At 42.2% G+C, this 16,072-nt stretch overlaps 1 protein-coding gene across 1 annotated transcript in view; it reads right to left on the bottom strand.

Moving 5' to 3' along the window:
* The window catches only part of spata5 (spermatogenesis associated 5), a 128,551-nt gene that overhangs the window by 64,788 nt on the left and 47,691 nt on the right, over nt 1-16,072 (bottom strand). The gene's annotated exons all lie outside the window — the stretch shown is intronic.

Here is a 16,072-nt window from a genome sequence, read left to right as displayed (position 1 = left end):
GCTCAGCCATATCTCCCCGAGGCGATCTGCTCAACAGAAGCAAAGATCCCAGAGGAGGAGGAAGAGGAGGACGAGGAAGAGACCGTAGCATCCCCCCCCACCGCTAGCCAGAAGAGGAGATGAAAGAGATTAGTTCTGGGGTCTGGCCCGGAGGACAGTGGACCAGGCAGCTTCTGAAATTCTTTCATTTCGCAGGCAGGAGGATTTAGGATGGGACCTCCCTGCGGCCCTTTGACACGAGAAATACATGAGAGCTTTCGGTGGGTGTGACACTTTCAACCCCCCCCCTCCCCACCCCCCCCTTATCCGACCCAAGTCAAGGTTTTTTCGGGCATGAGAGCGCTTCTGGGGACTTCCTGACAGCCATAAATTACTCAGAGATGACATGCAAGGGGAAAAAAAATAAGCGCTGGTCCCTTTTTAAACGTCCAAGCAACTCACACACGCAGAGGTGCAATCCCAAACCTATGAAACAGCCGCCTTTCACACGGTCATTCATCAAGCTGGGCCTGTGAACGAGGAAATGAAGTGACACTGCCCCGTCATCCTCTTTCCGATGCTTCTGCCAAGTCTTTGCAGAAAGGCGGCAGGGCCTCAAAGACCTCCAACAGGTTTCTGTCTCACATTATTATTGCATCCACCTGACCTCAGAGGTTGTGCTGTAACCATCATAAAAGTGTTCCCTTAAAGTCATCAACTAAATCATTTCTGTTTTCAAAAGGAGACAGGGCAGAGCACTCTCCTTTAAACGTTTAGTATTGAAAGGACAGAAGCAAAAGACGTCGGGGTAGTTGAGACACAAGCCAGAGGGATTCAGCAGGATTTCATTCTGTGCCAGAAAGTGTTAGAACACATTTCCAGGTTCAAATGTATTGGCCTAAATCAAAAGCAGCACAGACAAGGATTCTCTTTACTAAACTAAATGACATTACCATGATCGGTTTAGTCCAATTTCCGAAAAACAGCAGTTGCCAAACGTCTTTGCAATTCTTCCATTGCCCTGGTACTTAAACGTGGGGCAACTAGGGTTCAAAATGACCAGCTAAAGCTTAATCAGCACATAATGAGCATTTAATAACACATGTAAACCATTCTTCTAAAGGACTGCAACAGCAGGTCCTTCCAGAATTTGAGTACTTTACAAAAAATGAAGCATTGTGTCCTCTTTCTTGCAAATACATGTAATAATCAGTAAAGCATTTGATGATAAGTCAACAGAAAAGGATTTGATCAAACAAAGATGTCCAACTTTTGCTGTTTCCAGCCTAAAATTGGATTGTCAACTTTCTTTTAGTGTTTTCAAATGTTGTTAATCTTTGGGTTTTGGACTTTTGGTCCGAAAAAAATGGCCGCCGGATAGCTCAGTGGTTAAAGCTGGCCGCCCATATACAATGCCATGTATGAAGGTTCGACTCACAAGCCTATTTCAGGCCATCCCCTCTATTTCCCCCTTTCACTACTGTGGGTGTTTCTCAATGGCGAGGACGCTTGCTCGGTAGCACATGTCTTCCGAGTCACTTCCTTCAGAAGCGAGGCAAGAATCCTTCCTGGCATTCGGAAAACGAAGAGTGGAACAGGCGAGCAAGTGTGCGTCATATGCGAGGCCCCGCCTTACATTTTCCGTCACAGAATTGGGGAAAATGGTCCGTGCGCAAAGCATTGTGGGGATTTTAAGACCGCGGAGTCTACACATGTGCAGCCTCGAAATGTCTCGCTACGAAGTACGCCGGCCTCGGTAGAATTCCAAGTATGCTGGACATTGGAACAGTCCTTCGGCGGCACTCGATGACGTAGTATGCTTGAAATAGTGGCTCTGGAGCAGCCTTCCTCGACATTGAGAAACACCCTGTATCCCAAAAAAAAATCGGATTATTATTTCATTCCACTATTTCAGGATTATTTAGACAAAGAATCCAGAGATTAGTCAGTCATTAGTTGCATCCATAATCCTAATGTTAATTATTCCTCTTCAACACAAAAAGGCAGCTGGAGGCCTCTCAGTATCAAATGGAGTCTATTAACCACATGCTTAACCAACACTGATGTATACACACATCCCGGCTACATGGAAACACAACTCCCACTCTGACAGCCAAATGGTCCTCCTCACAGAAGGGCCTGTTGGGCTTCATTTCATTTCAGATACAATGGGTAACTTAAATCTTGATGAAGAGGATATACGTTGGTATCCCTTTACTCCCCAGGCCTGTCCAGAGCACCTATGAAATTACTGCAGCAAATAATAGCCCATTTGTTTCTCCGAACATGGCACTGGACCTTGTTAAAGTGAACAAAAAAAAAAGAGCACAGACCTGCTTTTTATCACAGAAAAGAAAATAAGACACACTGTAGCTCCCTTTGCAACATTATCGGACCCCACTCTTGCTCCAACTCTCATTTCAAATCCCCCCCAAACTTACACCTTATCCACTTGTAAGCAGCTCTTAATGTGGTGTTGGGATCCCCGGAGCAGAGAGGCAGCTTCAGCAGGGGATATTTGGGACATACAAAGGGGGTATTATTTGTTGCATCCCCCCCAGTTGGCCCCCTACCAGCTTCTATTCTGTATGTGGCTCTGACTGTATCCTGATGGTGGCCAATGATGACTCCTTCCTGCTGTCTGGGTTTTAGAAAGACCAGAGAAAGACCAGAGAAAGACCAGAGAAAGACCAAGCAGCCTGTCCAATATCCTTTCAGGTGGGACATGGAAGATATGTGCCCTTAAAGGTCTCCTATTATACTGTTTTTCATCAATATATAATAGGTCTCAGATATATACAGAACCTGTCTCTGAAGTGTTTGGCTCCAAACACCAAACAGATCATTGCAGCATCCCACAATCCCCTCTGTTTCAGCCCTGTTTCAAAAGTGCTGATTCTCTGTCTGTTACTTTAGATGAAAATAAGGAGCCCCTCCCCACGCCCCTCTGAGAGATATTTGGTTAAAAAGAACACAATGGTGCTCTAGGAGGAGATTCAGGTGATAAGGTGGGGGGGGGGTTACCTTGGTTGCTGATTGGCTAATGGTTACACAAGCCAAAAAATCGTTATGACATCATAAAGTGGCCAAAATCTGATCAGCTCATTTTCAGACAGGTTTTTATATAAATGGATCAGGACAGAAAGAGAGAGAATCTTTTTTCCTGAAACTTTCAGAGTCTCTTTACACAGAGGGGACACATGTTGATGTAGAAGAGACATGAACAAGTGGATTTTGCATAATAGGTCCCCTTTAAATCAGTCACTTAAACTAATGTCTGCTTTTAATATCTGTCGTAAAGGTGTGTTGCAAAGATTCAAATATATTGATGACACTATATTCTAGAACAACATTAAGGTAATTACGTTACTCAAGGGTTTCTTCTCCAAATGTTGAAACAATTAGCACAAACCGTGCTGTTTCCGCTCTGTGTTTTGTCTGTGTGCTTGGATAGGGGCATGTTGTTTCAGGTACCGATGAGACGTGAAATACAATCCATCGAGGCAAGTATGAGAAATAGATTCATGGGTTTTGAAAGCTTATCAGGTGCCAAAACACTGCAAAGTCGTTCATGATACTCAGGGACAGGATTTTACAACTCTGGAAAGTCTTTGGGGCATCAATTATTTTATTTTCTCGTAAAAGTGTTCATGTTACAGTTGTGACAGCTTCATAGAAAGCTTAAATGTAGCTAGATGGCCAGCTAGATGTCAGCTAGCCGTCACTGCAAACCAACACACAACCTTTACTTGAGTAAAAGTACACATACCACAGAGTAGAAATACTCAAGTAAAAGTCCTACATTCAAAGTTGTAGTAAAGGTACAAAAGTATTACAATCCAAATATACCAAAAATGAAAGTACAGAATGATTGTTTTTCCAATAATATATTATATCACTGGATTATAATTGGTGAAATATCAATGTGAACATCATTTAAAGGTGGGGTAGGTAAGTTTGAGAAACCGGCTCGAGATACACTTGTTATATTCCATGGAATGCTCTTAACATCCCGATAGCAATGAATATCTTAAGTGCTTTGACAAAAAATCCATAAAAAAATGTCATCTGTGGAAGCCGTAGTACTGTAAAAAGCACGACCAATCATTTTAGCCGGCTTCCATCTGTGCACAAACTTATCTCGTGCCCTCATTGGTCATGTGCGCGTTCGTGTGTGTTGGAGGCGGGGCTCTGTAAGGAAGTGGCAGATTTTCTCCGGTCGTGTATTTTCAAATTCTAGCGATCTCGAGCTGGTTTCTCCAAAATTACCTACCCCACCTTTAATGAATTGATTGATATGTATTTATTTGATTAATTATACAAACCTGTGAAGTAACTAGTAACTTAAGCTGTCAGATAAAAGTAGTGCAGTACTTGACTCTGCAATGTAGTTGAGTAGAAGTATATGTAGAATAAAATGTAAATACACAAGTAAAGTACACCTACCTCAAACTTGTATTTAAGTACAGTACTTAGGTAAATGTACTTAGACACTTTCCACAACATCAGAAGCTAGAATCAGAATTGACACTCACCATTGTTTAATGTATCTGATTTCTACAGCTGTTTTTATGTGTACAGGTGGGAAGTTGAATATTGTGCTGTAGCACGTTAAAAAAGGAACGTTTACTGTGTCTCAGTTACCTATATGTCAAAATGTTTTAGACTTGAAATCTCCCGAGTTGGTGTACAGTCAAATCCAATATTTTTCAGGCAGGCCTCTTCACCGTGCCCCCACGTAAATCCCAATTGTTGTTGCCGTTGTTGCTTTGTTACTAAGCATCTGGAACTGGAATACACTGATGTATACAGTATGTGCTGGCTAGAAAGCGATTGGATGTTAGCCACACTGTATGAAACCACTATGCACTTATTGTGCCCATTAGTGGTGATAAAATATGCTACCATGGGGAACGTAATTTTATCAAACAACATTTATGCTCATTGATTAGTAACATAAACATTTAATACAACCGCTCTTAGAGAGAGAATAATCTGGTAGTTTTGAGGAGAAGACAAGTAGAGAGAGGACAAAAGAAATACAGTGAAAGGCAATAAAAAAAGTGCAATAAACACAGACAGAAAGAGTTGTAAAAAAGGGAAATATACTAGCTCTGCAGCCGTGTTGCAGGAGGTGGATTGGGGGGGGGGTTAGGAGAAGCATTTGTGAGAATAAACGAGATTTCCTGAACTGAGAGCATTCCAAGGGCGCCGGTGGTCTCGGCTTGCCAAGAGGCAAGACGACACATGCTGGAGATGTCTGCCAGGTAGCAGAGCACAAAGAGCCCTCATTTCCTCCCTATCCCTCCCTCCTCCTTACCCCCAACACACACGAACATAAACACACACACACACACACACCTCCCTCCACCATCCTCATGTCTTTCTCTCTATAGCTCATCAAAACAGAGGAGGAGCTGACGGATATGCAGCCTCTTTATGATTTAAGGAAGGGACAAATTCTTCAACACTTAGCAAAGAAATAGGAAAAGGGATAATGAAACCTCAGACCTCGATCCAGCTAAAAACACAAGCAGTTTCTTTTGATGTCTTTAAAACTGTCTTTTATTTAGTTTTAATGAGGTGTATAAGACTGACTTCCTCTGTACTGTGAACTTCAATCGAGTTTGGTTTTGATCGCGAGAACACTTTCTTGCACTGAGGTACATCTTTTCATGGCGAGATAACTAGAGTTAGTCTGGTCTTGCAGGTTTTGTTCAGCGTCTGGTCGGATTGGAAGCTTTTTGTGGTGGTATTCTTGGATGCACACATGTGTAAGCTGATACTAATACAGCCCTTGAAGTTTGATACTTGCCTGGGGATCCTGCTCCCCCAATGCTCACAAACACACAGCTTCCCAGAGCTCATCCATCCCTAGGTGGTATCCCATTACTTGCTTCCACACACACACACACACACACACACACACACACACACACACACACACACACACACACACACACACACACACACACACACACACACACACACACACACACACACACACACACACACACACACACACACACACACACACACACACACACACACACACACACACACCACACACACACACACACACCACACACACACACACACACACACACACACACACACACACACACACACACACACACACACACACACACACACACACACACACACACACACACACACACACACACACACACACACACACACAGCGAACCTTTTTCTTTTGCCACTGTAGCTTCTAAGCCACAAGCCAAAACTCTCACTCTGCCTTCTCATTACTGCATCTGAACACACGCAGGGCAGGAAATACTTTAAATAGTCTTAAAATGAGAACAGTGTTTAAGTTAAGAGAACAATACCAAACGTGCACTCGTGGTTAATGTTACAAACTCAGCCCTGGATGAAAACACAGTGTTTAAGCAGAGATACTCTGATAGTCACAGCGTAGATAATATCACAGCTTCAGCAGGACACCCTGTACTGTGGCAGCGGGGCCCTTTTGAGAACCGTGCGGTCAGGAAAAAAAAAACTGTGAATAAGCTCTAATCCTTTAAGACAGCGCCAATAGAGATTCCATCATGCTTGGCCCGTCACGAGAAGAGAGCAAAGCTTGGGAGATGATAACGTCAGTCCAACACAAAATAAAATATGGCCTGTTTTGACTGGCGGGCTTATAGCCGCTCTTTTAGCTAAGGGTTGTTTCCTGTTGGGAGGAGGTAGGCTCAGGTGGTGGTTTCTGCCAAAGAAAAGGCCAAAGAAAAAGGCATTCACACGAGAGAAACTTTAAATATCCTCTGATGCCCTCGTGTGAGGCCAAAGACTGAGATGTTGTGAGTGTTCATGGGAGGTTTCCTTCACCTAAGTCTTAATGTAGAGTCTTTATGGAGGTGGGTATTAAGAGGTATTCATGTGAGCCAACGCACACAAACAAAAGCGCATTGTGTATTCGAAACACACACGTTAGGGCGATTTTACCTCGGCGTCAGGTGGTGTGATCTTTCATATGATGATTTATAATGTTTTTTGTCACTTTCTCAGTAGTCATGAGGCGGGAAACCCCACCATTCCGGTTCACCAGGCAGGTGATAAAAGCATAAATCATTTTTCAAAACACCGCTGATTAAGATCTGGGACACCAGCCTGCGAGCATACATGAATGGAAAGCCACAAAGACACACACACACACACAAAAGCGATGCAAGAGAGAGAGAAAGGAGGGGGATAGAAATCAAAGCTCCACTTAGCTAATGCCTGAATATTTACCAAGTGGCCCACTAATTACAGTCTGGTGGAATTTGACTGTGATTACAATTAGCAACGTCCAGACCGGCTAGGAAAACACTGGCAGATGTTCAGGCTGCTCAAACTGGCCTGATGTCGGGTATTTACTTTGTACGACTTCTGCTAAAGCCCATTAGACCACAGGAGGACTTTATAAATGAATGCAACTCCATCAACATGGACCTGGATATGGGGCCAGATGCACTGAAGGCCATGTGCCTGACATTATAACAGCAGGTCCAGTTATAGGATGTACAGTAAATGGTGAATTGTGAGCGGTTTTAGCCTCAAAAGAACCACAAACTCTGTGAAAACAAGCATGACTTAGTATTATAAATAGTGACCCTGTTATAGTCACATGTTGCACAATTACAATGCAAGGCTCTTACTGGAAGCACGTGTTGGGACACAAGACCACAAGACCACGAAGGCTCATAAAGCATCTCATGTTTCAGCACCGTACATCGAGCTGTGGAGCTATATTTCAGGAAATGAAAAAAAAATCAAAAAGATTTAACAACCAAATTATAGGACTGCATGATGAGTTCAAACGAGAATATACGAGTATTGCGATATCCAGTAAGGCAAAATACTTTTCTGAATGAAGCGTTGTGGTACTGCAGAGAAGTCCCAGCCTACAAATGGTATTCTAGGGACTTAGGCGCCGTTTACACGAGGACAAAACTGCTTGTATCTGCATAGTTTCGCGTGCGTATAGCCCTATTATTTACAGGAGGCCGATAGAAACGGACCCCACAAACGATAACGGGTCCCAAGGTGGATAGATTTGCAAACGAAACGCTCTGGGGGGTCAAACGAGTCCGTGTAATCACCTCTATACGAATATTTCCTGAAAAAATAGCGATAGCCCCACCTCTCCCCGCCTCTCCTGCTCACTGCTGTAGCATGGCCAGTAGCCATCTGTGACGATCAACTATCAAAAATAGCTGTGTTAATTAAACGCACAAGGGGTTCTTGAATGAAATAATATTATAAAAGGCAAACCAGAATTGTTAACGCCCAATATACTCCTTAAACAAAATAAACAGAGTCAGATTTCATGCATTGATCCATTATATTGACAATTTCCCAGCCAAACAACACAAACAAAATTAAACAGTCCACTCTGCGATACACCAAAATTGTCTTTACTGCCTAATCCAGGCCATTATTGTTCATTGCTCACCCGGTGTTTGTAGAGAATATCTCTCTTTCTGAGCGCGTCCTCTCCACAGAGACGTGCTTCTTGGTCGATCGATGCAATATCCACAGATTCGGTTTTTTTCAGTTAACTTCCCCGTTGCATTTATCCATATATTTACATGCTGAGGAAATTACTATATCCCGCTGAATACCAGCAATCGCCACACACACTTCCTCCTGTCAGTAGCTACTGCTAGTGCTACTACTACTGACCATGCTACAGATATTAGTGCAAAATCTACAGCTCCTCTACCACAACCATCAGCAACAAGTGGACATGGAGAATTACATGAACTACATGTTGCTAAATCCACCGCGGGGCATAAACAGAAGGGTAGCCATGGCAACATTGCTGCAGGGCTGCTCCGGAGTCTTCTTCGTGCTTTTGGTGTATTTTGGCGGAAGTTACAGCGCCACTTACAGTCCCGGCATATGTACTACAGCGTTTCCAGCGGTCTCGTTTGAACAGACACGTTAAATGAAACAAATGCATGTGAACGGAAGACTTTTTGAATATGCATACTGTGCATAAACGCAAACGTTCCCGTGTGCACAACGCCTTAATCAAAATCGACTTTATTACCAAGTAGGTTTACACATAAGGGGAATTTGCTTTGGTATATGTGGTGCATACAAAGACACAGAAAGAAGAATAGCATAGACAGATATTTGAAACAACTATTTAAATGTACCATTTACTGTGCTGATTTAAAGGAGGTAGTGGGGAGAAGAAATGTACAACATGTGCAGGATTAACAATTACAAAACAGATAAGATGTTGTTCGCATGATGTGCATTTTTGTAATGCATAATGTTTTTCTGGGGTGGATGAAAGTCAGCGGGGGTCGATAACTTATATACAAGTTTCAATGATGATGTGACAAATGGTTAATACTGTCGAATCATATCACAATTGCAATATTAGTAAAAATATTCAAACGTGCAGTCCTGGGTCAAATGACTGCCAAATCTTAAAGAGACAACATAACAAATATGGAGCTGTTACAGAAGCTGCACACATTATTATTATCAGATACTACAGGACACAGTTTATTGAAACATAGGTCAGCTCTTTACCTGGTAAACATGTAGTGAGACGTGTGTTTCCTGCTGATGCCAACCACAAAGACAGTTGAATACATCGGTCATCTCTTTTATCTAAATTCCTTATATCACTTCATAAATTCATAATTTATCAGCAGGGATTAAAACCCTGATCACTTTATCTACTGAGTGACAAACAGGCAGGTTTAAATGTGATTATCCCCAAGCATTAATATTTATCTTTGCATGCTTTTAATCTAGGAATTGTCCGTATTGATCATACTTGTCAAAAGATCTGACCCGTGTCAAGTTTGGCACCATCTCCTGTTCAGAAGCAACACTACAGTAGAAAAGGGTTTTCAGAGGGAGGGGCATGAGATCATGAAGAAGAGGGAAAAACCTCATATAGGACATGAGCTGATAAAAAGGACGTGATATTCCCAAGCGGTGGAACACGAGGTAACAAAACAAAAACCTTAAAGGTCCCATGTCATGCTTTTCTGGTTATTACCCATCCCCTTGTGTGTTATGAAGGTTTGTATGCATGTAAACGGTCTGCAGAGTCACAAACCCTCAAAGTACACCCTGTAGCGAGTAAAACTCTAACACAGAAAAGACCTGTCTATGCTGCCCCAGAACGCCTCGTTGGACATTTCTCTGTTTCCATTTGTTTCTTGAAAAAAATGGACCAATCCGCGGAGCACCTCACACACCAGGATCCCTTGGCTAACTAACAGGGAGTCCCATTGACTTGCATAGAGCTCCCTGAACGCTGATAATAGACGAGTTGGGATGGCGGAGAAATGCTCTCCGCAGACCCATTCTCACAGCGTTTTAAACCTTTTTCTTACTCAATATCAAGCCACACTTATTTTTACTTCGGCTGTGAGTGTTTGTGTGTGCTCAGGATGAGTTTCGCGCTGTCTCGCTGACCCGGAAACCACACCAGTAAGCCAGCTCACTGAGCAGCGAGCCTCGTAACGTCCCGACCAATCAGAGCACAGTGGGCTCACAGGGAGGGGGGGGGGCAGGAGCTCCAACAAGCCGTTTAGGACAGAGAGTGAATACACATACTACACAGAGATGCTGTATGAGAAACCAATGTGAGTTTGGAACATTGCACAATATAAATCTATTTTAGTATACCTCAACAATGGAATTATGATCAGTAGAAATGGCCATGACATGGGACCTTTAAGATAAATAAATACTGTGGGATGCTCTGTATTGTTCTTATTTATCGACTAAAACCATGTTGAGACACATTACAGATAGGCGAAGAAAAAAAGGGAAATTTCAACATCATATAATCAGAGCTAATTTTAAAAGTCCTCGCAGGAAGGAAGGTGTTACAACCATGTATTTGTTGTCATTGTTCCAACATGGTAACGCACATGGAGAGCTGTTGTCTCAAACAACATCCTGGCACATTTCCACCCACAACACACTGAGTGAGATATGAAGGTAGGTAATACTAGGAGAGAGGACATTTGTAGCAGGGTGTGAAACTGTGCTCGTACCAGACGGGACATGATTTGTCAGTTTAATTATTGTTTAACAACATCTCTGTTTATAAATATATAAATATTGAAAGCTTCATCAGAGGCTGTGGATGGATATGTAATCATGTGTCCTCGAGACAGTTGCAGGATAGCTATACCTCCCAAGTGAATGCATCTTTTGGACAAACTGGTGGATAAGAAACGGTTTGATAAGTTTAACTTTGAACTTCTTTGCTTTTCAACGAGCGAACTATGGCTTAAAAAAGAGCTATGCTGAAATGAGCAGTAGATGTATCAGTTTCTAACAACAATTTTGCTGATTTGAAGTTGAACGTTTATTCTTTGAACACATCTTACAGTCTTTCTGATTTGCTTAGAAAACTTCATCGGCAATGAGGAAGACATCATTTAGTGGAGAGTTTTTAGAAACTAGCCTTGAGTTACGACATGTTCAAGTCAGAATCGTATTCTCTGTCTACTCATAGCCCCCCCCCCCATCAATCCATGCCCGTCTTTGTTTGTTTGTACTCCCCCCACCCCAACCCTCCCTTATATATAAAGTGACTTTGAGACCCAGAAAAGCGCTATCAAAATATTTAAAAAGGAGGACATTTCAAATCAAATCAGTACTGCGTTACTGAGGCACATCAGTGCATTAAGCTAAATGCTTAATACCTGCTAAAATATTGAATAAAACAAGACTAGCCTCCTGATGTTAAGCGAGTATTGTTAACCATCTTCACCATTGTTAGCTTAGCGTGCTAACATTTGCTATAGGCCAATGGAAATGGACGCTGCCATCCCGAGTCATACCACTAGCCAACCCAGTCTCACGGCATTTCGTGTTATTAGTCACGAAATTAATTTAATCTATTGATTCGTGTTCACCAACACGATTTTCACCTTTTTTTCGTGTCACACAGAACGATTTTAAAAGCAATGTATTTCTATTGGTAGTATGTTTCGTGCCTGCACCACGTCTTTTTGTCCGGTCGGGTCTTGGAAGACCAGAAGCTGTGTGGTTCATAAAAACATGTTCTTACTCAATATCTTACCCTAAGCCTAACCCTATCCCTTTTATTTTAAATTGTATAATGTCTGAGTTTTTTTGCCGTCAGTGAGGAAAAGAAATGGCTCAGAGCCTCAGAATACTGAAATCTGTATTTTATGTCATCTTTTTTTCCTTCCAATTTGTTATTATTTGGTGCAGGCACGAAACATACTACCAATATAAATACATTGCTTCTAAAATCGTTCTGTGTCAGAATACTTAAATCTGTATTTTTTTAAATGTATTTTTCCTTCTAATTTGTTATTATTTACATTGCTTTTAAAATCGTTCTGTGTGACACGAAAAAAAGGGGAAAATCGTGTTGGTGAACACGAATTAATAGATTAATTTCGTGACTATAACACGAAATGCCGTGAGACTGGGTTGTAATACCTGCTAAAATATTGAATAAAACAAGACTAGCCTCCTGATGTTAAGCGAGTATTGTTAACCATCTTCACCATTGTTAGCTTAGCATGCTAACATTTGCTATAGGCCAATGGAAATGGACGCTGCCATCCCGAGTCATACCACGAGCATATCAGATGTACAAATTCCACTTTTCTATGTTTTACATATTATTGTAAACTGATATATTTGAGTTGTCTGCCAGACAAAACAAGTAATGCTAAGATGTCAGCCTGTAGTTACAACCATATTATGTTATTTCCTATGATTGTTATAAACAATATCACAAGAGTCAAAGCCCTTGAGTCTCGGCATCCATTGACAAATGTGAAACGCAGCCATGGTAATTGCTCCTATGGAGTATCTATATAGACATACTGTCCTTTCAACTCTAATTCTACTGCCTCTGTTTTGTTTTCGCCCCTTGATCTGATAAGAGCCCAGTTGGGAACTTCTGGTCCTGAACAAAGACCCATCTGCTAGTAATCTTCTCCACTGTAAGCACTCCTGCCTCCTGATAGCATGGATAAAGCCCGGCACGCATTATGGTAAAAGAATAGGCTATTCAGTGAAATAACAAACCAACACTATCTTTCCTGAGGAATAATCCACCAACACAAACACACTGAAGGAGAAAAAAAAAAAAAGTCTTAGACAAACTGCAAATGGTAAAAGGGACGTGTTGTTTGAGTGTTTGTGTGTACAATCAACAACACGGACAGCTGCTCCATAAACAGAGTGACAGGGGGCTCTTCCTACTGAACAGGCTGGATAAATATTCCTGGTGGTGCTAATCAATCACCACTGAGCAGTCACAGCGGGTCAGAGGTGGGCCTGGGTGATTGGCGCAATACAAAGGAAAGAGGAAGTGTAAGAAGTTTTTTTAAGGTGGAGGAGGGACAGCAGGAGGTTTGATTAGGGGGTGGGGGTTGGTGATATGTCATCATGTAGAGACTAGAGGACTCAACTAACCTATTTACAGCAGCCAATGGACCTTCTACACTGCATTTCTTTTGGGAATGACATAAGCTGGTAATGCAGCGGAAGTTAAAGAAGCCCCAACAACAGATTATACTGGTTTGTCTGCATTTGTGAATAATGTGTTTAACATTTATCAAAAGTGATACAAAAGCGAGAGGAAGTTGCAGCACTTTGTGTGCCTGGGTGGAAACTATCCATTTGTTATCTTTTGTTATCCGATTGTTAGGATGTGATTCAGCTGCCTTACTCACATTATGTCTGGATGTTTGTCACTGATGTATTACAAAGGCCAGAGGAAGTTGGATGCAAAAGGACAGGATGTCTTAGTGATTAAAAAAATAGGCTTTAGGTATTAATATAATTAATATGGGCCCTTTGAGTTTATATTTAAACTGCCAAGTTAAATCCGGATGAGGCAAGAGTTTCCCAACTCAAAACGATCTTGTTCTAACTTGATAAGAAGAGGAAATCCACACTCTACTGCAGCAGTGGTTGACAGATGGACATCAGGCCTGCTCCTTCTAAAGTAAACGCTACTTTCTCCACTATCATTCTCTCTACATCCCTCCCATGCTGTCCGTCAAACAGCTGAGGCCCCCAGGAGCCCCTACAATGACTTCATTGACACCCCAGCGTCCCATTAATCTTCATTTGTCCCATCATATCCTGCCATTGGTATGGAAATGCCCGCCCATCTCCGGTGTGAAGTGACAGTCGGCGTCGGTGGTGGCAGAGGGGCGGTCAATGCAATGTTGGGTGCTCGAACCGTAGGGGGTTCCTATCTGTCCATTTGGCAGCTTCCGTTCCCCAATGTATGTCACAGGTTCCTTATTCAAATGACTTGAACTTTGCTAAACAACCACACACAGACACACACTCGGTAGGGGGTGCGGGCGGGAGGAGGTAATCTGATTTCTCAGCTGCCCGGGAGACCACTTCCTGAGAGGGAGGCTTGTGGAAGAACACCTGGGGTTTCCCATCTGTCCACCCAGGGGTGTGACCCCCTCCCTACTGTTAGGAGTTTCTTTCTCCCTCTCTTTCCCTCTCCATGCATCTTTTTCTTTCTCAGATCTACACACACATGCCCACAGACGGTTTCTCAGCCGCCTCACCGCTAATGGAGTTTGAAATGAGACGGCAACCAGTTGAAGAGGTGGAGGAAGTTGCTGTCATTCCCCCACCACAGCGATGGATCAATTCTCCACAAGTGGGCTGGGGGGGGTTAGCCTAAATTTGTAAGTGGAGGATTTCTCAAAGAAGTACTGACAGTAGAAATCCAAATAGATGTTCAAAGCGGTTCACATAAAACAACTGCAGATGCAACGACACTGTAGGCCGCTTTCTAAACAAGGATAAGTGAATGTTATGTATAGAAAAAAGTAGGAAGAGGAATGCATGAATAAGTAAAAGTAGTGGTAAATGTAAGAACAGATATGAAAAGCATGTAATGGTAATACAAAACAGCAGTTTCTCCTTTCAACTCTCTTGACTTTAAAATGGTTTTCAATTGGAACAAATGCAAGTTTTCTCAAAAATTATGCCAGACATTGTAAAAATAGCTATTTGCACAACCACGCCAGACCCTCTATGTCTTACAATCCCCAGAGTCAGAACTAAACATGGAGAAGTTCAGTTATTATGCTCCAAATATCTGGAACAAACTCCCAGAAACCTGAAGGTCCGCTGCAACTCTGACTACTTTTAAATCCAGGCTGAAGACTTTTCTTTTTGCCGCTGCTTTTAACTGAACTATTCATATCTTAAACTGCACTGTAACTTGTATTCATGTATTTTTTCTCTTAATGTTTATTTGATTATCTTTGCTTTTTAATGACTGTTTTAAAATGCCATTTTCTTAATGTCTTTCATTTGTGTAAAGCACTTTGAATTGCCTTGTGTTGAAAGGTGCTGTATAAATAAACTTGCCTTGCCTTGCCTTACAATTAACAGACAGTTAGGTTGCTAATGAAATAATTCAGAGAGTGTTGTGTTGTAGCGATTCTGCCTGTCATACCAACACACACAATCCCTCCTGTTATTCAAAACCAACCCGCCCACTCCTCCACAAGCCATTACAAATGTCTCGTCAGCTGTGACAAGGCGGGTCTATAAAAGAGGCGAGCAAACCAAAATGGATGAGTTTTGTTTTGAGGAAGCGGAGATGCGGACGGACGGCGCGATCGTCACGGGGGGAAAAAAACCCTCTCTTGGCTGCGGGTGCTCGGCCCCGTTGGATCGCTGTTTCTCTGCTGCTGAGAATACGATATCGGCATTTTCTAGCATCAAATCAACGAAAACTAACTGAGAATACCACCTACAATGAAATACAGAAAAGGGCCTGGTTCCAAAAGTTCGACGTACATGTCCCCCCTTGGAAAGGCAGCTATTTTCTTGCCATTGCTTGTATTTTTCAACACATTATAAAGGATTAGTCAAATGTTTGTTAAATGAAAAGGATAGTAATATTGATATTATTGATTTTTTATAATTGATATCCTCCTTCATATTAAAACATTTAAAGTTAACGTTAAGTGAAGGAAGAAACCAAAGACAAAAAAAGGGAAGAAAGACAGATGGCTGCCGGAGCAGGAGCTTAAGAAGCGCCGCGACATTCTCCTTTCCTGTGTCC

Source organism: Trematomus bernacchii, unplaced genomic scaffold (genome assembly GCF_902827165.1).
Source record: "Trematomus bernacchii unplaced genomic scaffold, fTreBer1.1, whole genome shotgun sequence".
NCBI lineage: Eukaryota > Metazoa > Chordata > Actinopteri > Perciformes > Nototheniidae > Trematomus > Trematomus bernacchii.
This window is presented reverse-complemented; position numbering and strand designations above follow the sequence as displayed.